Below are 26334 nucleotides of genomic sequence, written 5' to 3' on the forward strand. Positions count from 1 at the left end.
CATATTAGCACTTAATTTGTGTGCATCACTACTTCTGTTGGTGCTGGTTGCAGATACAAGTACCAAGCCAGGTCCTCGAGGCTTCCCAGTGGGCATCCAGAAGTGGTCACCCATGAGCATGCTGGTCTCTGAGCTACACCCCAGCCGCTCCTTTGATACCAGCAGACTAAAAAACATGCTTCTCAGGACTCTGCTTAGGAGTCACCCAAAGCCAGAAACACTGAGGTCTGCAGGCTTAAAGAGGAATCAACTGAGTCATGGCCCAACAGTTCAGGCCCTCCTGAACCACATGCTGAAGTGCTGTCAGGATGTGAGGACAACTCTTGTCCTGTTTCCAGAAGCATGTTTCTTAGATCTTCTCAGAAAACCTTACAAAATACAGTTCCTGCCACAGCCCTGAGGGTACCAGCTCTAACCATCCCTGCCCAGCCTCCAGGGCTCCCCCCACCAGCTCATGGCCCAGGACCCAATGTCAGCACCCCAGGGCTGTCATACTCTGCCCCAGAGATGCTGCATCAGGGCCAGTCTCCAGCTCCTCACACCATGCCCTGCCCAGCCATCAGCCCCACCAAGCTGGGCTCCAGCCTGCGACTGGCTTTCTGGCTTGGCCTTGGACCTGGCTTATTGCTTTGGACCTGCCCAGCTGTAACTGACCCTGGTTTCCCACCATCCTGTCCCTTGCTGCACCCTGACAGACACAGAGCAAATACAGCATCTGGCCAGATGGCCTTTATTAGGAGTGATAAAATGCTTAAATGCTATTTGTACTAATCGGATTTTTTGTCACCAGTTTTCTGATTCCTCACAGGCTGAGTATTGTTCAGCTGAAGACAATAATTTTCTTTCCATATAAATGCCATTTAGAAAAATAGGAGTACTGAAGTGTGCACAATAAGCATATGGAAAGCTAGTATCTTCTATATATTAGACAAAGGTGTTTTCTGATATGGGTGTGCCCTGTCTCACCAGCTGAAACAACCAGCCTTGTCATGGCATCAGTATGGCAGTAATTAAACAATGGAGGAGTGTGTTTGTACACATAACGTGATTTAAGACATCAGTTTCTAATTCTTTACAAAGGATAGTGCATTTAAGCTGACTCTGTATCTTCAGTGCATGTTCTCTCAGCAACAAGTTGCCATATGAGAAGTGTGTACATTGGGGGAAACAGCATTTTTCAGTTGTCCAGTAAAAGACCCCATCACTTCTCACTTTCCATTTTAAATGGCAGGTCTTAGGCATCTGTTCCAAAGGAGCCTCAAGGCTGTGAAATCCAGAGATCCTCAAAGTTACTTCTCTACAGTTCAAAATAGAATGTCTCTTTTTTAAAAAGAAGTGGAATGTTAAAAATGCACCTATCCTTAATAGCTTCCATTGGCTGCCTGCTCAGTGTGCTGCTTTTCTGTAGCTCCCCTTTAGAGTTTTAGGGCCCTCCTTGTATAGGGGAGAGGGTGTATGTATATAAGATGCTGTGAAGACTTTCATTGAAGGCAGGATGTTGAAATGTTAGGTGATATGAAATGATATTTTGATGTTTAAATTCCACCTGTAAATTTACACATTTTCCTTTCTGAGATCCAAGCAGGCCTGTTGAACACCTGAGACTCAGAGCAATACATGCTGTAATACAGCCCAATCATTAAGTAGTATATATGCCTAGGCAGATTAATTTATGTTGCACTAGTCACATGCACCCTCAGACATCACTACTTTGGGTTGTCTAACTAAAATATCTGATAATCCTTGAAATAACGTTTCACTAAATAAATTTCTACGATAGTCAAATAATTGATGGAAGAGTACCAGACACTAAACGTGACATCTTAGTCAAGAGAGTGGAGACAGTTACTTCACAGACTTCATAATTGTGTCTGATTATTGATAGGTATACATGGTGCAGAGTCTGGGACTTTTTTTGCTAAGGTGAAATTTTGTGCTTTAATTAAAATTTTTACTTCAGGTTTGCCCATTCTACAGCAACTGAACTAATTTGCACAAATGGTAGTAAAGATTGATGTATTACCCCTGCTGGTGTGAATTACAGGATGTTGAAGTCCCAGGGAATAAGGACAAACAGGGCTTGGGGCCACCAGGAGCAGAGTGTGTCCCACACTGCATCATATAGAGCACAGCCTGCTTCAGACACTGCTAATGAAGAAAGGATGGAGCAGGAAGGATTGTGGTCCATATATATACAGCTTGCACATCATGCTTTTGTGTATACTTGATGCTTGTGTAGCTCTCATTGTAAAATTGTAATTAATCATCTGGGCTCATTACAAATGTTTCCTTAATTCAAGATACAGTAATTTTGCAGAGGGAGATGACAAATTTCACCTCCAGGGTTCTCTCTCAGGGTTGTAACCCGTGTTTGATCAGTAATCATTTTGAGGCTGTCATCTCTGCGCTCCCGGGATGTCATTTCTCTTTTAATTTTTTTTTTTTTTTTTTTTTTTTTTTTCCTGCTCAAGCTCCCTATGACATTGTCTTTAAATTTTTTTTTTCCAGTAGCTTTTTTCATGTTTCTTGCCTGCATCTCTCAGGCTTCTAGAGCACTGACAGAGGAACTAACAGCCGAATGACAAATGACATCCAGGGCAGCGTGCTTGTTTAGCAAGAGAGTGAGGAGGTCTGATAACGCTTGATACAAAGGGATTTTTGCTTTCACAGAATGGTAGGTCACAATGCACATATCTTCTCCTGAGAGATGTAGGCTTCAAAGAGTTATTTTAATGCTAGCAAAAATGCTCGTGTAGCTAAAACCTTACATTTTCTTTGCAATAGTAACAATTTTCTCTAAAATGCAAAACTGCTTTTGAGCATGCTGGTTTCTTTGTGCTGAAGCTCTTAAAGGACGAACTGCATCAGTGATTGGTTTCATGATAATGATTGCTACAAGGAAGGACTTAATTTTGTGATTCATAAATATCGTTAAACTCTAATTTATAAACATGATCGTTTCAAGATATAAAGTACCCAATCAGGCCAAAGCAATTAGAATTTCTACGTTGCTGTGTTTTTAGTATAAATTCATTATGTCTGTCTGCACATTCTCAATCTTATGGTTGCCATTAGGCTGTATTAATGAGAACACGACACTGAGCCAATCTTAGCAACAGCAGCTGTACCAACAAAATGCTCTCCTGAGGAATATTGATTTCCCTTCTTGGATGTACTTAAACAAAGGCTGGTATTGCGGACATCTTAACCTGTATGTGCTTTAGTCTTCTGAACATTGCTACATCATTGCCTTTTTTTAATGAGAGATAATTATTCTGTACTTTGACAGAGGTGTGGACTGAGATGCACAGCCTTAATGGTTCACTAAAGCAAGCAGATAAGCAAGATTAACAATTTTTCAAAAATAGGTTTTTCTAAAAAGACTATTTCAACAGTTAAGCTTTTGACATTAAAAAAATAAAACAAAATGCAAAGAAATGGTGGGGAAGGAAGGAGAGCACAGAACACAGAATATTACTGAATCCCTGGTAGTGGAAATTGATCTTTTTCTCATTAAAAATGTGTGGCATTTCTGTAAAAGCTTCAGAGAGGAGACCAAAATGGCTGCTTGGGATTCTCGGTGCTTGCTGCAGGAGACACGCTGTCAATTGTGTCTATATTTAAAGATTGCTGGAGAACTGGGCAAATCCAGTAGAGCAAAAATTCGTAAGTCTTCTCTAAAATGCAGTCCATGCGCTTGTCTTCCAGGCATTTGTAACACTTCTTCCTCTGAGTACAATGCGAGCATGTACTCTTTTATTTAATAACAACGTCATGAGACTGAAAAGTGTCCTGAGTGTCAATGTGAATTAAATATCTGCTCTTCAGAAGTGTGATGTTCTTCTGCACGGGTGCTGACATGTAAAGATCTGCACGTGAATTACTCAACGAATGAAAAGCAGTTCTGGAGATGTTCTGAAGGGGGAGCATCATCAGAGTAGAGGCACTTAGGTGTGCTCATTCTGATAGTTGTTTATTAAAATTTATGAAAAAGTTGCTGTGTCTTGCTGAACTAAAAGGACCAAAGTTCAAACCCATAACTAAAATGTGTATCAAAGATCATATTGAGAAATGGCTGCCAAAGCAAACAGCTAGGGTGATAATCTTGGGCTATGTTTCACAGTTGCAGTGGGGACATCCTTGTTGCATTTCATGTGCTGAATTGCTGTTGTCCAAAGAGGCCCATCTGAGCTCTCTGGCTGCATGATAGCACGCCAGCAGCGATAAATATATGGTCAGCAGGAACACCACTGATAGAGGGAGGGCATGAAGAGAGCTGTGGCATCTGCCAAATGCACTGGTGGACAGGATGGAGATGGAGAGGACAAAGGGCAGGACAAATGTTTTTGCCGCTGCTTAAAGTTACATGCTTTGGACTTCAGCACAGGTAGCACAGATTGAAAGGGGCCACTCAAGTGATGGAAGACGACAGTTAGGTTCATGGTGGATGCTGTTCATTTTATATCTTTGCTTTTTACTTTGTTAAAGAATGCTTGTTTTTAACCAGAGGCTGTATAGTTAATTGCTGGGGAGGGAGTCTGAGGGCTTCTTGCCCTGGTGGCTGCATGCTGGGTCGCATGGAGCCTTCTGGAGGAAAGGGGAGACTGACCCTCCAAAGGGAGCAACTGTGCATAGCTGAGGGGCACCCTTGCTGAGAGCAATGTAAGGCAGGCAGAGCATGTGAAAGATAACAAAGAACAAGGAGCCTGCAGCAGATCAGACAGTGGAAGACATCTGGGAAAAATAAAGAGCAGAAAAAGCCAGGCCCCAGGGGTCATGAGATTTTTTTCTCCCAAGAGACCCAGAGGGGACTATGCAAACTTCAGTACTGTGCAAATCTCAGTCCTGTCCAACAAGCAACCGAGTTACTGAAGTAAGATCAGGCCTAGAGCCAAAGGATATCACTACAAGGATACGGGGGGGTGGTGGGGGTGGTGGGGGTGGTGGTGGTGGCGGTGTGCTGGTTTATAAAACATTTTTATTTATAATCTGTCTCATTCTGAACTTCCTCTGTTTAAAAAGTTTATTCTTGTTCATGTTGTGATGCAGCCTGGCTCTAGAACTTGCAAGCACAGTGTGGCTCTGGGGGCACTTGCTCTGAGAAATAGGTGCTGACAGACCCACCTCAGGGTACTGGCAAACTTGCGGTCCCTTCACAGCTATGCAATTCTTAGTGACATCCTGGCAGGCTGGCTCCTGCTTCAGAATGAGCAGGATATCAGGTGAGGAAAGAAAAAATTAATTTTATTAAGTTTCTATGTGCATGTTTACCAATTATTCCTAAGTCAGGCATATGATTACTTAGATTTGACATGAAACTTGATAGCTTTTTTTTCTTCTTCATGTGTCTCCTCCCCCAGTTTCTTCTGCATAACTTTCTCAGTCTCCTATCAGTACATGATAGCTATATCTATTTAAAACAGAGCTTCAGGTCCGGATTTTAAATAATTGCTTTCTGAGTCTGGACCTGTTTTTACTTTCTATACATATCTGGGCCAAAGTCTGCCGATGCCACTGTGCTTTCATTTTGGACATAGGAGTTTATTATTCTGTATATTCCACAATGGAAGACAATACATGGTAATTTTACAGGGTTTTTTATTAATAAATACTGTTTCTGACATTAGATATTGAGCTGTCAAGAGTTAGTTTATGTTGCAAGAGACTTCTGAATTTTTTCTAGTAAAGTACTTCTAATGTTAAACACGGTTTCCACAACATTTTCTTTATAATCAGCTACAACAGAAACTTATGTGATGTCTTATGCTTTCCTGTCTCTGTGAGTAACAGAACAGCTTTGGGGAATTCTTTCTTTACAGTTTGCAATGCATGTTTTTTCTGCAGATTTCCTAAGTTTGGTTTAGTTATTTGCTCTCTGAGCCACATGGGTGATTAAATGTAGTGTAGACATCATTCTCTGTTTCAAGAACAGTGTAAAGAGATAGGTCTATTAAGAAGATTAATGAGGTGAATACAGGTAGGAGTAAAAGTAGCTCGTGGCTCTGTTACATTTCAACAGATGGAAGTCCTATAAATTATACAGATAAATTTGCAATAATTTTGAACAGGCACAATACATGTTTGCTAGCCTATTTACCCAAACATCTGTGCAAAAAACTGAAACCCAAACAAAATCATATAATGCCAACAACCATTATGAGATCATTCTTTCCACAGCAATTAGTGACCTGGAATATAAACTGACCAGTGGATGGGGTTAGCATGACATAATGACATGTCCTAGGCTGTTAAATAAATCTGACAGTTAATGGATGTTAGCTAGTTGTGTTTTCTGATTGAGAAGATCCAGGCTGCATCTCTGCTAGTGCAATGAATGAAAAGGTAGATACGATGTATGGCAGTGACATCTGAGACACCTTGAGTGCATCACAGTTTGTTAAAACACATATTCCTTGCCGGTTTATCCATACGTCCACGTTCTAAACCAGGCCCAATTGGGAAGGGCCAAAAACTCTTCACTGTTCTCTCTGAATGAATATTTCCATAAAGTTTAAGATCCTAAAATATTTAAACAGCTAGTTTTCCCTGTACTACAAACCTTTAGGTCTTTCCATTCTCCCTGCTTACTAGTGAGATGAGTCTTTATGAGATCAGCCCCCTAAAAACAAAGGGTGTAATTTGAAGTATTTACTATACCTTTTCAAGGACATCCCATCCAATAACAGAGTCGGAACATTGCCTGAAATATGTTCTACTTTTCAGCCATGACAAAATTAGTGATTAATCCATTTCTGCACCTGTAATCTGTACTCTTCAAGAAATCAATACTTTTCATTAAAGATGAGTCATTAATTCCTTTTATATAGAAACCTTCTGAAATATGTCATAGGATTTTACTTGAAAATTAAAATATGTCATTGCATCCTTTTAGATCTCTGTGAATCCAGTTTGCTAGTCCCATGATGGACTTTTTAGGCAACTCTGAGATCTGACACTTAGTTATTTCACTGAAATTATTGTGTCTGTTCCAGCTTTTACCTTCTCCAACATTTAAATCATACAGTAAAATATTTAAGAACATTATACTGAAGAATGTTATTGTGATGCTGTTATTTTCACTAGAGTACTTTGTGTTCTGGAGCATGTTTTGGATGTTTCTACACATCAAAAACAAGAACTCAGCAGTAACTCTCATTCTACTTTGGAAAAATGTGAATTTGGTCTTATGAAAATTTGAAAGGGTTGTCTGTTCTGCAGACTATTTATACACATAATCAACTCTCTGTATCACTCTACAGTCAGTTCATTTTTTCTCTTCTTTCTTTTCCTAATCCTTGTTTTCCACTCAAATATAGCAAATCTGCTCATGAATAATCTCCGTTTTGTAGGCTACTAAACCGCTTGCCTCTTCTCCCCTTCAAACTGCATACATCTATAAATACTTATTTCTATTTCTGTGCTTAGGAGGTGCCACATTGGACCAGATACGTGTGAATGGCCCATTTTAGCGAGCTACCAGCATTAGATGCTTCAGAAGAAAGGAATCCCTCAGCATACAGGCAGAGTATACTTTGTCTGCCCCTCCCCTTGCTACTAAAATTTTCTAGTGGTTAGAAAGGAGTGTAAGTCCAGAGGCAAAATCTAAAAACTCTTTCTACCTTTCACACATATTTACTCTAGTAATATGTGTATACATAAATCCTTTGAGTCTGAAATCATATGTGGTATGACACTCATGTTCCTTCTCCTCTTGTAAAAGGTATATACTATTTCTAGTACATATTTTCAAGACTATAGACTAACACATGGAATTCTTGCATATTTTTAAATCTGTAATGACAAGCATTATTTTGTTTTTCACAGGAAAATGCCACCAATCCCCTTCAAATAAAGCTCAAAGCTTTCTTTCCAAGTCTGATAAATCAGTATATTGGGATGTTCTTCCTCTTCTCTGTCTAACAGATTCTCATCTCTAGTCATAAGTCTTCTGTCATAAACATTATCCCATGGTGAATGAAAATAAAGACATCTATGTGTACCTCCAGACAGGAGAAATATTTATATCAGGGGCTTAGTGAAACACAGTTTCCTACATTTTCTACTACTGATATACATATAGCTAATCTGGCTTTGTCTGCAATTCCTTGCAGTGTCTCCATTAATAGTATTTCTTTTATAAAGATTTGGCTGCAGAAAGAGGAGAGAGGTGATATTTAGAGGGAATGGTGATTATTTTGTCTGTGTGAGGGACTGGGTGTTCTCTTCAGATGGCAGGTGGAAAGAGACAAAATTGAGCCAGGGATTTACCCTGCAGAAAAAAAAAAAAAAAAAAAAAAAGAGAAAGAAGATGCAGACAGATGCATGTCAAAATTTGGCCGTGTCAAAAAAGGACATTTGTGTTTCTGATAACAAAGTTACAATTATCTCTGACAAGTCAGTGGCTTTCTATCTCTTGTGATTTATAGATCACTGAATATTTTCATATATATATATATATATATTAATATCTTTTCTAAGGAAACCTTTAAAACATCAGAAACATAGATTGCTGTACAGCATCAGCAACTTTCATTTTGTTGCTCATATCTCATGGTCTTCTTCAGTCATCCTTGGACCCCAAGAGTACATATTAGGAAGTATTGTAGAAACAGAGTGCTAGACTTGATCTGACTCTTTGTTCCATGCAATTGTGTTTCTTATTTTAGGGTTTTTCTGTACAAGTGATTGAGCAGAAATATATATGTGCAAAAGCAGGCTGAGGTTGTAGACTTAAGGTTATAGGTCCTAAGGAATAAACTGGTAGCAACTTTTCTCATTATTAAAAATATGAAGAATAATCTTGCTCAATTGGTAGATATAGCATCTAACTCACACGATTTTAAAATGAAAATAAATGTCTTAATTGCTTGGATTGACATACTGAAAGCAATTTAACTGAGAAATTCTGTATTGATACAAATATTCTTACAGCACGTATGTGTAATCTTGCACTTTCCTGTGTAATTTTCAAGGATAGAGAAACATTTATTCTGAATATTGGACCAATGGATTTCCATAATTCAAAGAATAAATAAAATCACTCCTGTACATGATCGTCCATTTTCCTTATGTATGGTCTTAAGGACTATGTCCTTATCTATATGAATAAAAAATATTTAAGTATTAGAAGTTATGAATATACACTGTTGTTTATGGCCAAAAGGGACAGATCTCTGCATAGACAGACCATTTAGTTGTACTGAGTTGCTCCTGCATTGATCTGTGGTTGATCAAAGGGTCACTCTTTTTTTCTTTAGAAAGAGGTTAAATTGAAGATGTTTTTGTCATTGGTCTTTTTTTAAGAATTAATGACCATGAAAATGTACAACTATATAACTAACTTTTGATTTAAATTAAACCTGCTTTTGATTTTTCAGGTTCAAAAGCTTCTTAGTTACATGTGTTTTCTTCTTATTAACACATTTATCCACTCTAGTTCAGTTGCCTATTAGACTTTATGAAGAAAGAGCTTTAAAAGGCTTAATTTCTAAGGTTATTTTTATGATTTCTACTCCTAAACGCAAAGTAGAAGGACGATTTAGTTGGTTTTGATTTGGTCATCCTCCAGGAAGATTCATATACTCAAATGTGTTGTCATCATCAGAAATGTGGAACTGTTCATTATGACTATGTCTAACACAACTGGTATTTCAGTATTACACGATTTTTAATTTTAAATTATTTTTTCTCTTTTTTTTCCTGTTTCTTGTTTCATCTTCCTTGTCCTTTAGGTTTATTTCTTAAATATTTTTGTCTTTTTCAGTGTCTTAAGTTCTTTGTTCTGTTTCTGTCCTTATATATTATTTTCCTTACTTACTTTTCCCCAGCTTTATGCAGTGCATTATCTTCTTTAATTTTCTCCATTTGCTTGTCTTATTTTCAGTCTTCCTTACTGATCTACCTTTTCTCTCAGCCAGCTTTTGCTTTCCTACCTCTTTTTGATTGCTGTTTGAGAGACACTGCCATGACCATTTAATTCTCCCTTCACCTGGCAATCGACTGTGGCATCACTGATGCCAAACTACAATATGTGAGAGAGATTCTAGCTAGGCTAAGAGTGTCAGCTGTTATTTTCCTCATCATCCTAGCTGCTTTCCAAAACTGCCTTTTCCTCTATTTTGTTAGTTCCAAATTCTTGGGCTAAAGCGTTCCCTAAAGCTTGCAATGTACTGTCTTAAACTAATGCATGGCTACTTTTATTTCTCAAGGGAAAGAAAGAGGAGCTAAAACTGAGAAGAATCCTAGTTCTATCAGCGTCCTTTTTCTTTTTTTTTTTATTTTGTAAGGAGATGATACTGAGACATCCAAGTCATGTCTGTTGGCTGTTATTGCTCCTTGGGACTCAACCAAGGACTCTGAGACAGCTGCAGTGTTTATGCATCTGCTGCAGACTCTTGAAGAGATATAGTTCAAATGCTGTCAGCTCTCAAACCTTAACCCAGACATTGGACAGGACATTTCAGCCACAGCTTTTAATGAAAAACCTCATCCTTCACAGCTCAGCTCTACAGCATGTTTGGCATACTCTTTTTGTTTGGTTGCTGGAAAGTGGTATTTTTTCCAGAGAATCTGAATTCAGACTGAAATTCTAGAGGAAGCAGCAGCTATCCCAGAATCTGAATAAATTTGCAAGTTCAGGCAGTTCAGTAAAAACATCTATAGGACATACTGGTAAAATAATTCACCAGTAACCTTGTGTAAAACACGTTCATGAGGGAAATCTGTTTATGTAGTTTGACATCATTGTTTTTGATGGAGACGCAAAGTACCAAAATAAAAACCAGATTAACTGGTTTATACGTAGCAAATCTCTGCTTCTCAGTGGAAGTTGGTGCTTATTTTACCTAGACTAATATATTTTTCCTATGGAGTGCTTTTTTTCTGAAAATAAACCAACTAAAAGTCCTTAGGATTCTGAGTAGCATTTGTCATATAATTTTTCTCTTGTCACAAGGTATTAGGCAAAATGTTCAGGAGTGTTTCAAAGCTAGTCAGGCTAAATTAGCTAAGTACACGTGTCCATTTGTAGGAAATATGAGAATCACCTTCTTTTCTGCTGCTTGGAGTCATCATGGAATGCTGACTACTCTAATGAGCCAAGTGTGAAAGAAAGTAAAGAAATAGCAGAGTCGTTTTCTGAAAGCTGTCGCTGAAATGTCATCTGCAAGGCAAATGTTTCTACCATTCGCACTGGTAGCTGTGGGGAGGTTACTGCATCTTGCTGATGTTATCGTTGATATGCTACTAATCCTTCTTATCAGACAGAGATCATATGTAAAAGGTACAGCATAATTTTTTTGGTGTATTTAGTAATAAACAGGCATGAAAAGCATGATGTTGGACCTGACAAAGGAAAGAATTCTTCCCTTGCTATTCTTGGCTGTGGTAGACTTGAAGGACTGTTCCTTCTTGAGGGCAAGCCTACCCTTTGGTCTGGCAAGGTGGCTCACAGCAGTGAAAGATCTGATGGTCAAACAACAGAAACATAACTGGAATCACCTCTTTGTAGGTGTGAAGACAGTAGCATATACCCTTAACTGATGTCTTTTGCTTATCCTAGAAATAGCTAATGGGAAAGAGCCTATGATAGAAAGTACAATTTAAATGAGATCATGTTCACCGTATTTTTATTTTTTTTTTAAAGTTCAGGAAGGATTTCCTACAACGATAAAATGTCCCATAGAAATACTTCAAAACGTACTACTATGTAATAAATTAAGTCTAAATAAATTTGTGATTTTGATGAAAGCATTTTATTTGACTTAAAATGAAAATTTTGAATTTTATTTTGGCAAATGCAAAAATATGGATTTTTTTTTTTTTTTTTTTTTTACAAACTGGATTGAAATCAGGTTTTTATTTTCTATTGGCAGTTATTATCAAAGATTTTTTTTATTATTTTCAGAAACAGCAAACAGAACTGTTTCTTAGCCAGCTGTGGATAAGGCTTTCAAAAACAACACCGGTTTCCTAATCGAAATTAAAAAGATGCACCAAACATCCCCTCAACCCTGTAAAATCTTGGACAAAATCAAACATATCCACTAAAGGACAAAACAGAATAAAAAATCTAGTTACTGGAATTAGTGAGTGTATTGGCTTTGTAGCAATGAATTGACTTGCTCTCTGTTTCTATCCTCTTCCCAAAAACTATTTGATCTGAACCCTAAAGGAAGAAGGAAGCAAGGAAGAGGTGAGCTAAGGATTAGGTGACACAAGCAACTTTCCCTGTGGAGAGAGTCACACCATGCTGATCTTCCACTAGAGAGCTCTACTCTGAACTCTTTAATAAAAAAAAAATTTCTTTTTTATTTAAGTAAAAGATTTTTTTTTTTTTTTTTTTCACTTCACAAGGTAAAAAAGAACGAATCTTTAATTTGTGTGATAGTGACAGGGAAGATAACTGAAATCCAATATACAAAAACATTCTTTGTGCTACAATTTTAAACATTTTTTTCCATAATTAGAAAGACTGCAGTTTGTCCATAGGCTGTTGCTAGTATCTGACATGCTTAAACTTGCATTCTAGAAAATAAATCTGTCTTCCAAGATGACCTGACAAGCAAAATGTTGTGTCCTTTTTTCTTGTATAATAAATATTTCAGAATAATTTTACTGTTTATTTTAATAACTTAATTGCTTAGGTAAACCTCACTGAGTTTTATACGATACATATTACACATAAACATGGTGGGATTGCTGTTGCTCATGGCTTGAGTCTATCTGTTGTTTGTGTCTGTCTATTAAATCTATCTATCTGTTGTTTATGATCATTAGAAGACTAACAGTTCCTTTTTTTTTCTTGTGTAGACCTGAAATATTTTTTTCATTGTAGAAATATGAGTATTATTCTACAATTAATGCTGAAAATATGTTCTCAGCTAGGCATATTTCATTATTCTCTTGGTTGATGCATTCATGCAGAGAGACCATATAACTCATTCCGGATCATGAATAAGTAGTAGTTGAGGTAATATGTTGTAAGGTATCCAGATACAGAAGTTTTCACTACGATTTACTAGAATATTTCTGAGTGAACTGACATATCTGTAGAAATATGTTCCTGTGGTTGTCTTGATGGCTGTAAAGTCTGTTGTAAACAAACTCTGCAGATATGTATAAGCTTGTTGCTGAAAGTTTGTTGGTAACTAATTTCTGTTTTAAGAAAAGTATCTTTTTGTGTAGTTACTTAAGGAATGGAATTAAGTAATGACTGTCTTTAACACCTTTTATCTATAAAGATAATTGGGGTTTGGGATGTTTGGGGTTTTTTTGATTATTTCTTGTAAAGTTTTTCTTAAAACTTCTTGATATTTTCTTCCACAGATGTAGTTAGTGCTCATCTGGAAATTCTAGAGTAGAAGAAGCCAATGCTAAATGTTCAAAAGCAAGTTGAGAATATCAAATAAATCATAATTCTTGACACACCCTAATGAATGTTACAAATATTATCATAGAATCACAGAATCAGCTAAGTTGGAAAGGACCTTGGAGATCATCTAGTCCAACCGTTTACCTCCCACTGAAAGTTCCCAACTACACCATGTCCTTAAGTGTTTAGTCAACCCTAATGTCCCTTCCTAATTCCACACTTTATGAGAAGATAGTATTTTTCACATCCTTCTATCATGTAATTTCAACTCTTTGGGTGGGGGAACTAAGCAGACAAAGCCAAGATCTTTTGTTTTGAAAATACTGAAAAAATATATTTGTTTTTCAGACATTTTTGAAGATAAAATCTTGTCAAAATTTGACCCATCTTCACTGAACTATGATTAGGCTTCACTGATATATATATTACTCTTTTTTCCCTTTCCTTAGATAACATCATTCAGCCATAGAGAGGGGAGCTGTGAAAAAAAAAAAAAAAAAATTCCATAAGGCCATAAGGTTGTTGGAATAAATTAGAGATATACAACCATTTCAAGTGCAAGCGAAGTGGATTGTAGGGTCCTCAAAAGCAACAGATGCAGTACTCTTAGTAGCTATGTTTTTCTTGTCCCTAGCCAACTGAGAACTTGTGGATCCAGTACAGCACCACGGTTATCAGGGCAGTTCACTAAGGATTTTAATATAGTGTGACTACAGTGAAAAGGCTGAGTTGTGAATGGTGTTAGGACCTTAGGACCCTTCTGATCTCCCTCTTGTCAAAAAGATGTGGAAAGGAGTGATATTATTTGTCTATATTTTAAGGTCTTTAGAGCCTCCAAATTAACTAAAACAAAGAGAACTGCTTGAGATGAGCACTAAAATCAATGTCACCGCTAGTGATATGTATTTTATTTCCAAAGTAGTGATTGTTTTTAAAAATGCATGCTGCAAAGGCAGTTGTATTTGCCAGTCAGTATCAACTCCTTTTTACTATTTTTTTTTTCCTTTTCTTCCCTGGTTAATAGGGTAGCATTGCTTTGGTTTGGTTTGTCAGTATTTTTGCATCATTAACAGTCACCTTTTTGCAGGATTTCTGTCTCTTGCCTGTACCTCATCTGTACTTGCATATAGTACTACTGTTGTTGAATGATAGAGTTTACCCAAATGGAGGAAAATCAAGCTGGATTTTTTTTCTGATACTTACTTCACCATTAAGGGCCAGGTATGAAGTGCTTACCATTACCTCCAGCTTTAAGTTGATGTGGAATTTATGTTTAGGAAATAATCATGAGAAAGAGGGTCATTGATCTAGACTGTCCACTTGCTCCATAAGTTCCTGAAACTTATGGTCACTGATGGGATTTCTCTATTGAAAAAAATTTTGCAAGTCATGTTGATTTTAAATAAAAGGAAGAGAAAACAGCCACAGGCATCCACACCCATGTGTGCGCCTACCATTTAGCTGCCTGTAGGTGATATCTTGTTCACAAAGGCTTTATGATTACTGGTCATGTTCTTAAGCAAGCCTGAAGTGTCTTTTGAGACTTTTACTTATTTTTAGCAGCTTGTCACTTTTACTTTTTATAGCTGAGTTACATGGGTTTGCCTACATGCATGTGTTTACTCTTGAAACAGTAACTGAAAGGGGTATATAAGGGCAATGTATTCACTGGACACTAGATCCTTGAATGACTTTGCTTGCTAATTTAGTGATGATAAACAAATACTTTTAACAGGGGTGTCATTTAAAAGATGTAGTTATCTTTTAACTGGTCATTATATCACCATTATTTTAATGTATTTGCTATCTCCATACGCCTGTGCACCTTATACAAGAGTGGGTAGTGAAATAAAGTTTGGCGAGGCAATACTGCCTGCATGAGAAAAATCCCTTCAGATCTCAAATTCTATGACATTTTTCTACTGACCTCCTATTGAGGTCAATCAGATTTCTGACACTGACCTCAGTGAAAGAAAGAGGTCTGACCTTTCATAAATCACTCCAGCCTCTGCTGAGACAGTCACATTTGGGTTAAAAAGCTACCATATTCTTAGGCTCAAAGGACACATGCTAATTTGGAGTAGAGGAATTCAAACTAAAATAGGAATACAGAGATATTTAGACTGGAACGGACAATCCCCAGAGGCAAGTGAAAAGGCATGATTGCTAAAATTGTGGTATCAGTTTAACTAAAAGGAATTTCCATTTATATTTATCTAAATGCCTGTGCTGTAATGTAGGATATTACAAGGCCATTCATAAAAGGCTTCTGCTAAACTAAAAATTCTCAGTTAAAATGACTAGGAAGGAATATTTCTGTCATGAAAAATATGCTAAAATTATTGACAAGAATGATCCACACTATTCTTTTGGAGTACTCAGCCTTCATCTTGGAATTTAACATTTTTTGAAGAAAATGAGAGGCAAACGAAACTGTGAAAAATGTTTTCCAAATGTGTATCACTTATGAATAAAATTGCTCTTCTCTTGTAGTAGTTCTTTTATTGACTTTGAAACAATTCTAAGCATAGCTATCAACAATGAAAAGTAAGTATTTACAGGCTCACCCCTTTAACAGTGAACTTTAGTAACAAGCAAATTTCAGAATCTTCAGGTACTTTTTAAAGGGTAACACACCTTAAAAGATTTTTTTTTAATACTTAAATTTTGCAAAAGTGGATCAATGAAGCGTAATAAACAGTCATCTGTCTCTCCAAATTACAGTACTTTCTCTTTGTTTCATTAATCAGATTTTTCAGCAGTCTTTGTGATATTCTCGTTGTTTCTTTTTTGCAGTGACTTATAAAGATAGAAAATGTATAGGCCTATTTCTATAAAGTGCACTTTGAAATCCATACCAATTAAGTGCTTTTTTTGAGCTACTTCACTTCCTTCCCCCATCTATTGATTTACAAGCTGGCAGTGTTAAATATCCTCAGAAAAAATTAGGCTACATGTTTTAGTAACATTTCTGCTGGTGTGCACCCTTTTGCAATTCCTGGTAGATATTTTTTCGCTTCCTGCTCCAAGCCATTGTGGGCTGTTAACATTTTCTCTGTTTACTTTAGAGATGGCTATAATTCAAAGTAGGACAAGGTGTTTAATCTCTGTGTTATCAGTAAAAGCTTGTAAAATACTTTTAGGCACACTTTTTTTGGAAACCATTAGGCGAATGTCCTACCAAATATTTAAGTATGGGTATTTTTAAGCCTTTTGAAAAGTAAGCCCACATGAAGAATGTGAATTATGCACTTCAAGAAGCCAAAACGTAATACACAGGAGTGAAATGAGAGCTTCTTTAGCTGAAGTTTAACCTTGTTGTTGCCTGTTAGGTAGTGTAACTAGGCAACTGAGGGGAAGTGGGGAGGACCTTGCTAGATTGCTCTCTTAAGAGGAGAAGTTAAGGATGGTAGCCAGAGAAATTTCTTTCATTTCTATTTTCACAGGGAACACTCACAGTTTTGGCTCTCTTAAACAGTTGCCTTGGTAAGAAGTTCAAATTTGTTTTTCAGTCTGTCTAGTATCACAGGATCTCTGCCTATGCTTCACCCAGTTGCTGGAAAATCTCTGGTTTTCCATCAATACTTGCATGAAGTCAAACTTACTTGGCTGCTGCTAACCTGGGTTAACTACTACTCTCTACTGTTCAACAAAGCATTCTCCAGACAATCGGTTTGACTCCTCTTTAACCCAGGTCAGTGGAATGAATTTGGGCTAAAGGGTATTCAGAAAAATATTTATCCAGGAGAATGGAGGACAATAACTCAGGGTGCATGGAGATGGACCAGAGCTGTGAGGAGGAGAAGTAAACAGTTAATCCAGATCAGCTCTTAGCTGAGGAGGACATAAGCTTTTTGGTTTTATCAGCCTCTAAAACTCATCTCAATCAACCGGTGAACCAATGAAGCCTCTATTTTCTCTGTATTAATAAGCATTTGTTAGGCCCTCCCATGTGGTCCAGTGACTGAACAAAGGATTCTTTTGTTCCAGCTCTCCTCTTTTACAAAGAAGGCTTAATTACTTCTTTCAGTTAGCCAACATGCCATTTAATTTTAGAGAAGTTTGCAATTGCCCATAGATCAAGGATAGTCTTGCTGGCAGATACCGACCACCTTCAGCATAAGAATGCTTAATAGACTGACATATATTATAGCTGAAACGATGCGATTTGTGAAAATTGGTTATATGGTATTCAGTCTCCTATGCCTGGTGAAGTGTTTAATAGCTGAAGCATTAAGAGAATTAGGTTTCTTTCTCTCTATGTTTTAAAATATGACCTCACCAAAAGCTGTGCCAGGACTTCTTCTGGAGTTCTACATGTATTAATGAGGGTTAAAAGTGTTGCTGTTGTGCATCAAGAGCTAGATTTTACTTTTATTTGCAGTGGAGCCATAAACTCTACATAGTAATTGTTAATTTTTAGCAGTGTGTTGAAATACTGCTGTATCTAGAAGGAATTTTGCTTTTGGTTTTCAGTCTTGAAAAATAAAGAGGCAAGAGTCCTAGATCAGAATTCCTGGGGTGTGTGCTCTGATAGAGTATGTCATCATTCCTCTTCAAAATGGTTGGAGAAGGCTTATGAAGATTTACTATCCCCTGGTTTCCTAAAATTGGTTTTATAGTTTACCAGCAGTGAAAGAAATGGATCAGACAACTGAAGTTCTGAAAAAGCAGTAATATTTTACACCATCTCGCCTTTGAGAAAGGTCTTAACATGACAGTGATAATTTTGACCTTATGAGTAATCTGAATACAAGCAGCATTTATGGTTTTCATACTTTTTATTAAATTCATATTTTTCCACAAATATCAAAATAAGGAAGAATTAGACAACTATATCTTTGAAAGTAATGTCTTTAATAACAACAGATTCTCTCTTTTCATAACATTGGACTCATGCACATTTTTTATGCTATCTTTAAAGGTACACATCAGACCTGAAATGAAAAATAAAATCCTTATTCATAACTGTAAATCTGCTTGTTTACCAGCAAAACTGAAAATAAGTAGAAGTCAGGATTTGATGGGACCAAAACCAACAGATCTCAGTTAAAAATCTATTGGAATGATCATTATTTTGTAGTGCTTACCTCAAACTCATGTTACAATACTACTAAGAGGCAAGAAGAGTGTGATAACACTGTTTCTATCATATATTAGTAACCAGCCTGCAGCTGTGTAGCTCATTAAAAACTGTGTCATTTAGGGATATTTTGAAAACACAGAGGTCCATTAAAAAGACTGGCAGTGTATGGTTGTCAAACAGACATGCAATTATTGTCATAATATTGCCATCAATTGGATGGGAGAAATTATATGATGAACTGAGAAGCTGTTTTATATCCTTTTGAGATTTCCCAGTACAATTTTCCCTTTGTTCAGACCAGCCATCACCCATCTTTAAATCTTTGAATGTGGGGACTCAGAGTGTTTGCTGGAAACCTCTGAGAGTACTAATTATAACTTCTCCTTCACTCCAGTTTCAGAGGGCAACAGTATTTTCCTCCTGCTTTCATACTGCCAGTCTAAAGCCATTTACATTACGCTGTCCAGCCACAGAGATTAGCTTCTGGTTGTCAATTAAAAATCTGGCATCCACTCTGTTCTCCAGAGACGTTCTTCTCTTGTCATGCTTGGGTTGCAGGGGATAACTGAAGGTGGGAATCACTTTTTCCCTCTACGAGAGCAACAAAGCATCTTCAGTGTCTGACTCGCGTAACATAGTCCTCATATAGCTACAATGCAAGTTGACCACATGATTTAGCTCTGCATTGACATGATTATTTTCAAGAGTGAGTAAAGTCCAAAAGTGAGTGAAGCTTGTTAGCTCTGCTCAGGCACCAGACTACAGATGCCTGAGGTGCTGCTCACCTGCTTCTGCCCACTTGGCAGTGTGGTTGTGGTTTGTGTACATGGCTTGAAGGCAAACCTTCTTCTGGGGCCAGTCCAGGCTTTCCTTTGCTGGCCAACTTCTGCCTCTGCTCACTGAAAGCTGACATGTGCTTTATGTACCTTTGGCTCTCTCTGCTCCTTATCATTATAAACCGTGCTCCACGGCAAGAAAAACCTCCAGTGGCACCCAATGGACTTCAGGCTCCTGCTTTGCAATGATTAGAAAGTGCTTGTATCTAGGGAGGCTGGGGTGGGTCACAGAGGGGAGCAGGTCTGGGGACAAAATCACTGTTCTGGTGGCTGTGGGAAGCATTAGGAAGCTCTAGGTAAAGTTGCAACGTCTCTCTTAAAACCTTAGGCCACCTACCTTTTCTTTCCCCTAGGACCTCCTTCACTTTTCTGCTCATTCTTGGTGTACAGGACTTCTACACTCAGCCCCTCATCCTTCCCTGCCCCAGGATTCAGCCTTTCTCATTCCTCAGCTACAACAAACACTAGAACCATCCTTCTCATTGGCCCCAGGTGAGTACTACTAAGAGTAGTTGATAAAATATATTAAGAGTACAGGGAACAAAGCCAAAGACAGGCTCTGCTGTACAGGATGAGAAAGGAAGGGGTAGAGTTAAGATGCACAGGGGTATTTTTTATTCCTGTTGCAATTGGAAAGAGCCATTTGCTCCTGCTAAAAAATACCTTTCCCTTCCTTTTCTGTGGTGGTTATTACTTCCTCCCCTCTCAATGCATTCACATTCACCAGCAACATCAAGGAAGAGATGAGAATAGTCTTATACTCTAGTAGAGCTGTTCTTTCTTTCCTCAGCCAAAATAGGTATCTGCCTACTTTTCCCATGTACCTTGACCTGGCTGCTCTTGAACATCTGTTTATGCAGAAGTGAAAGAAGAAACAAGATTTTCTGTCAGTGAATGGTGCTTCATGTAGCAGAAATTGTACCAGAAAAGAAAGGATGCTTTCTGCTTTGTGTCACTGAAAATTGATTTGTTTTTCTTCAGATAGAATCTTCTAATTAAGACTATAAGCCATGATAAGAACATACAACCCGTATTTTTCTTGTAGTAGCTATTGACATGGCTTTTATCTGTACCAAGTGAACCCAAAGATGGTTGCCAAACTGGGGGAAAAGAACTGTTTTGTCATACAACAAGCACTTCTTGTTGTATGACAGTATTACCTCGATAGTTACAATGATTTCTTCTTGTATCTTTTCAGAAGCCAATGTGTACAGTTTCAAGAAATATTTCTAAGTATAACTTGTGATGCAGTAATTATTTATATATTTCTGCTTAGAAAACATTGTTTGTAGTTTATGATTTTATGAGAATCATAGATTTGATGTTCAACTACTCTTTGTGGACTTTGTGACTGCCTTAATGAGCAGGTACTTGTACAGTTGATTTTGCAGAAGATTTCCACAAAATGGTCATGTAAGGCTCCTCTTTTTTGGTTAAAATAATTTACCACTTCTATGTATACAAATTGGCTAAGCTCTCACTAGCAAAGTTGCTAGCATTCAGTTCCTGTCTTCAGTCTTTCTCTGTCCTTTTGTGAGGTGCTGTGGGCGACTGGGAGCTGAGGAGAATACAGGGGAACCTTTTTATCAAGTGCTGCTCATTTCAGCAGCTTACCCATTCCAAGGCTATACTATGGATAGCCTTCTATTTTTGGTGGGTTTTTTTGTTTTGTTTTGTTTTTTATTAGCATTTACTTTCTAGGGAATTTATTTTCTAAAGGCAGTGAATTTACTAAAGTTTGCTGTCTTCTCTTACTAACTTTGCTTCTGCAGTTTTGGAGAGAATGAATTCACAAGTGAAAGATATAGATACAACAAAATTACACCAAAACACCAACTGTAGCCCTGTCTTCAAGCAGAAATAGATTGTATGGATGGCTTATGTTTTATTAAAAAGAAAATAGAAAATTGAAGGAGCACTTTTACTGTCAGAGGGTCATCTGAGATTTGAAGGTTTTCCCATTGATGAACCTGAGTGAAAATGATGCTGGACAACACCAAAGATGTGCATTAGATGGGTACACATGTTAGGAGCTGAAACAAGCATGGGCAGGATAACACTTAAAATTCTTTCAGTAGGAACTAGGACTGCAACTTACCTGGTTTCTGGGTAGGCTACAACACTCTTAGCTCTGTCCAGAAGTACCGGTGGCAGTGCAAATCAAAGGTCCACCATATGTCTGGTTCCCTAACCTCACTTTTATGTTAAAGGTCTAGAATTTTTAGAGATTTTTAGGTAAAAGCATCACCTAGACTTTAGTAGGTAAATATTGGCCATATAGTCAGCCTCTGTGTGATTCATGAGCCATGTGAATGTTAAGAAGCAGGGTGGAACTGTAAACTGAGGTTACAGAGGCTGCCTGTAGGGCTCACTTTGATGATTTATTTTCCACAGCACCTCTTTTAACAGTTTTAAAATTTGACCAAAGTTAGTACAGCTCACTAGCTGTCTGCTAGTCCAACTACAAAGGTTTTGTTTTTCCTCCAAATATACACCTGTGAGTTAAATTAAACCTCTCAGTTTTATTAGATTCTTAGACAGGTATTCATGTTATGGAAGTTTAAAGAAAGGTTGTCCGGTTGATCTTATTGAACAATTGTTTTCCTGAAAGTCCATTAGACACTGAAGTTACTCTTTAAAACTGGCTCCTAAATAGTGAGATTGCTCTTTTCTTTAGGCATAAGCTTCAAGTTTAGCTCATCTTGCTATTCAGTACACTCTTTCATCATCCTCTAATTGCCTATAATCAAATGTCAAAAGTATCAGCCCTAGGAAATCCAGGATATTACTTCCAATATAGCATCTAAATGCACAGCTAAAACTGGCAATTCTCTGTTAATCCTTAAATGGTTCTGATGGCTACTCCTTTAAAATTCTGTCTTTTAAAAGAGGTTTTTCTTCCTCTCTTCTCTAAGCATCATCAATACTCATTATCTCTCTGTGGTTGTTTTTTTGATTATTTTTTTTTAACACCTCCCTCCAGTAGGTCTCACTGCTATGGGACCTGGAAAAAAGATAAAATTTCTGTAGCTCCTATGCCACAAGCTTTCCTGTACCTTTTAGCATCAGAATATATCTTTCTTCTTGCAGTACACCTTAGTAAATATTTTTAAAGAAATGCAGGAGATCTAGCACTACTCTTTTGTGTAAAAGAACCACAACAATAAAAGGAGACTTGTTTACTTTCCTTGTATTTACCTGAAAAAGTCAGTTTTTCTTTTATATTTTTTCTGTTATGCTCACAGAATCACAGAATAGCTGAGGTTGGAAGGGACCTCTAGAGGTCATCTAGTACAACCACCATGCTCAAGCAGGGTCACCTAGACTGGTTGCCCAGAACCATGTCCAGATGGCTGTTGAATATCTCCAAGGATGGAGATTCCACAACCTCTTTGGGCAACTTGTGCCAGTGCTCAGTCACCCTGACAGTAAGAAGTGTTTCCTGATGTTCAGAGGGAAACTCCTGTGTTTCATTTTGTGCCCATTGTTCTGTCTAATTATTTCCTGTCACTGGGCACCACTGAAATGATCCTGGCTCCCTTTTCTTTGCACCCTTCCTTCAAGTATTTACTTATAAGATCCCCTGAGCCTTCTCTTCTCCAGGTAGTCCCAGATCTCTCAGCCTTTCCTCATATAAGAGATGTTCCAGTGGACTGTATTTACATGTGATTTGTTTTATTTCTTTAAAAAAAACTTATTAAAAACCATTTTAATTAAAAACAGTGTAGCAAAACACTAGAAACTGAGTTAACTTTCATTAAAAGAAAAACTAATGTGTATATTTTGGTATTATATATGAAGCATAATTTGCTATTACTATGCCATCAATATTTAGGAAAAAAAGGGCATGGATAATATGAGCCAACTTATTTTAAAGCTAGCATTTTATTGGACCCTTTTTTTGCTTTAATAATAGAATAATTTATTTTAAAAGTCCTTCTATAAATATGCTGCTGAGCTGCTGTCTGCTGGATTAACACACTGAATAATGTTAGTCTCTGATGTTCTGTTAAATTCAAATTTTGTGTATGTAAGTTCAAAGATGTAAAAAATGCAGTTCAAGCTAAAACACTTGTTGATTTCTTTTTTTGTCCTAGTTTTTAACCATTTGGATTCTAGTATAAAATTACATCCATGGTGTCACTGACTGTAGTATTAATACCAAGCAGAAAGGTACATTTTTGTGTTTGTACAAATGGTGATGGTGGTTTATATTATATACTAGTACACAGAGATGTTCCAGGTGCTGTAATTTCTCACATCTTGGTGTGTCCTTACTGTACAGTATAGTTTGAAATGATACTTCCTTGCCATGTTTTGCTATAAATAGTTGCATTTTTCTCTCAAAATCCATGCACACTTTAAAAGTTCTCATCTTTACATTGGGCTATTCAGTACCCTTTTTTTTTTTTTTTTTTTTTTAATTGAGTCTTCTGGGAAGATCGGCTATAATGCCTCATCAGAAACACTAAGGTAGTTGTGGTGCAGTAGCCTTTCTTCACCTGACAGGTCTTATTAAATGAAAAGAAAATCTATAGATTAAATATAATAACAAGATCTTCCATGTTCTGGAGACTAATCAGTTCAGGTAAACATACACTCGAAGATACAGTCTCCCCTTCTCTATATTGATGGACTATATGTTTACAGCTTAGCATTTTGGAAAGGATCAATAGCTAAATGACACCACTCTGTGTCCTCAAACCCAAGACTGACAAGGCTGAAGTTCAAACTCCAGGACTCCCTTCTACTTCTTCTACTTGCAATTAGTTTGCATAAAGTTAGATGGTTTGCGGGCTGTGAGGTCTGGTAATTCTCAGTGTGCCTAACTGTGAGCAAGTTTTTCAAAACTGGTTACAGTCTAAAGCTGTAATAAAATTGAAGAACAGGTAAATTTAAACAGAAGAGCAGTGGCCATGCCTTGGTTGAGAACATTAAGGTTAAACAAAATTATGACTTGTGACACATTTGTCATTTGTCAGGCTCATAGCGTCAATCAAATATTGCAGCCAGTGACTGGAGTAATTATCTCATCGAGCTCTGTTCTATCTAATTATTTTAAGAGACATTTTCAGGGCAAAAAGATGCAAAATGTTTTAAATCACAATTAAATGCACTCACTAGTTCGATGTCTGAGATTTTGTGCTTTTTGTTTATAAAGCATTGAATTACACCACCTGTTCTGCTACAGAGTTGATGATTACTAATGCACACATACTTGTTTCCGTCATGCCACATTGGTCAGGAGTCTTTCTCCCTTTGCCTCTACCTGTTCTTCCTTTTTCTGCCAGTTTTATGTATTGGGTGAACACAGATTTTAAGTTCCCAGGAAGAAGCCTTCTGCTTTATGCATTAACTGCTCTACTCTTTCTGCAATCCTTCAGAGGCCTCTATACTCTGATATTTGAGTGTGGTATTTTGTATTTGAGCAGGACTGTAGTAAAAGTGTTTGACAGCGAATAGGATTATAATGTCTTCTTGCACAAAAGCTTCTAGCACCTTTCAAAAGGCATAAAGTCAATCTGTCCCACACAGCAAGCAAAAATAGCAAGTGTCTACAGTTCACAAGTCTTTCTCCCTATGCCCTCACCTCTGATTTAAAGTGAACTTCCACCTTTAGTAAACAGAGTAGAAACAGTGTTCGGCTAAAATGTGGATGAAATGAAAAAAAAAAAAAAAAAAAAAGAGGAACAATGGGGAACAATGTTTATAGCAGGAACATCATCTTAGTGGAACTGGTGGACTTTTCTACTTGTGGAAGAGAAGTCTTAGGCAGAAAGAAATAGAAATTTGATTTCAGCATTTTGGATTAGACAGTGCTCATTTGCCAGAAAGTGGCAATGTTTTCAGAGTGCAAAAGCTCATGGTGCCATATTGATCAGAAAGATCCTGGTCCTCCTAGCCCCTCCATGTTAGGCAAAGAGAAGAAAAGGGAGGAATGTTGGAAGGTGTGTTTCATGATGCCAGGTTAGGCTCTGTAGATGGAGACCAAACCAGGAACAGCTTGCTTACAGACAGGGAGCATTGGTGTGTGAGCAATAAAGTAGGTGTAAAAGTAAAATGAAATGGAATTGGCTTTTCTTCCCACCTCTTAGTATAACAATATGAACAAAGGAGATGAAAAGGATTCTAGCTTTAGCTTTCAAGGAGGGAAGGGGGAAGGGAGAAGGGGGAGAATGTTGCGGAATTACACGTTCTGCCCTGTGGCTGGCATTCCTATTCCTATTGGGGTCAGTTCCCACATAACTATGCAGTTTTACATTAAGATTACTAGGCTGCCATTAGAGTTAGTATTGACAGTTTGGAGTCAATAGTTTATCCAAATACTCAGCAGAGGGGTGCACAGTAAGATTTGACATAGTTGAAGTTAAGGGACAGAGTAGGGATTCACAGACCAGACTTTGATGATGACTAACTGACAAATCAGCTTTTAGAGCAAAAAGGAAATAAAAGGTTAGCTGCAGCAGACTTCTAACTCTTGACTCAAGAGTGATCTTATTTGGATGTATCAAGGGTGGAATTAAAAGTACTGGCTTGTCCTGGTGTGGGTGATTAAACAATCTCTTAGGTTAGGGTGGGCTTTAGCTTGAGTGAACTTCAGCATTAATAAAGAGGGATTTAATAATGCAGTGATAGCTTGTACTGAAAGTATTTATGATCCTCCTCATTCCTTGCTCTTTTGGGTTTTGTACCCATTTGTCATCTCTCTTTTCTTCTCACCTACCCCAGTATGGGATAGAATTGTTGGGGCCTTACTTTTCTCCACATCTTTTGCAGATTTTGGTCAGTTTATTTGGCTAAAGGGAAAAATACTAGTTTGGGCCTGTTGTTATTTTAAGAAAGCAGTTTAATTACTTCTGTCCAATTATGTTTATTTCCCAAGCTTAATAAAACATATATTCTCAGGGACAATTATTCGCATATCAGCATTAGTACTCTGATACCATACTTGTTTCTATCTACCTTGAAATCATGTACAGTGCAAATTTAATTTGATCATATCACTCTGATTTCTAAATGTAATTTGAGTGCTTCCCACA

The sequence above is a fragment of the Athene noctua genome, chromosome 2, assembly GCF_965140245.1.
Source record: "Athene noctua chromosome 2, bAthNoc1.hap1.1, whole genome shotgun sequence".
In the NCBI taxonomy this organism is placed as follows: domain Eukaryota; kingdom Metazoa; phylum Chordata; class Aves; order Strigiformes; family Strigidae; genus Athene; species Athene noctua.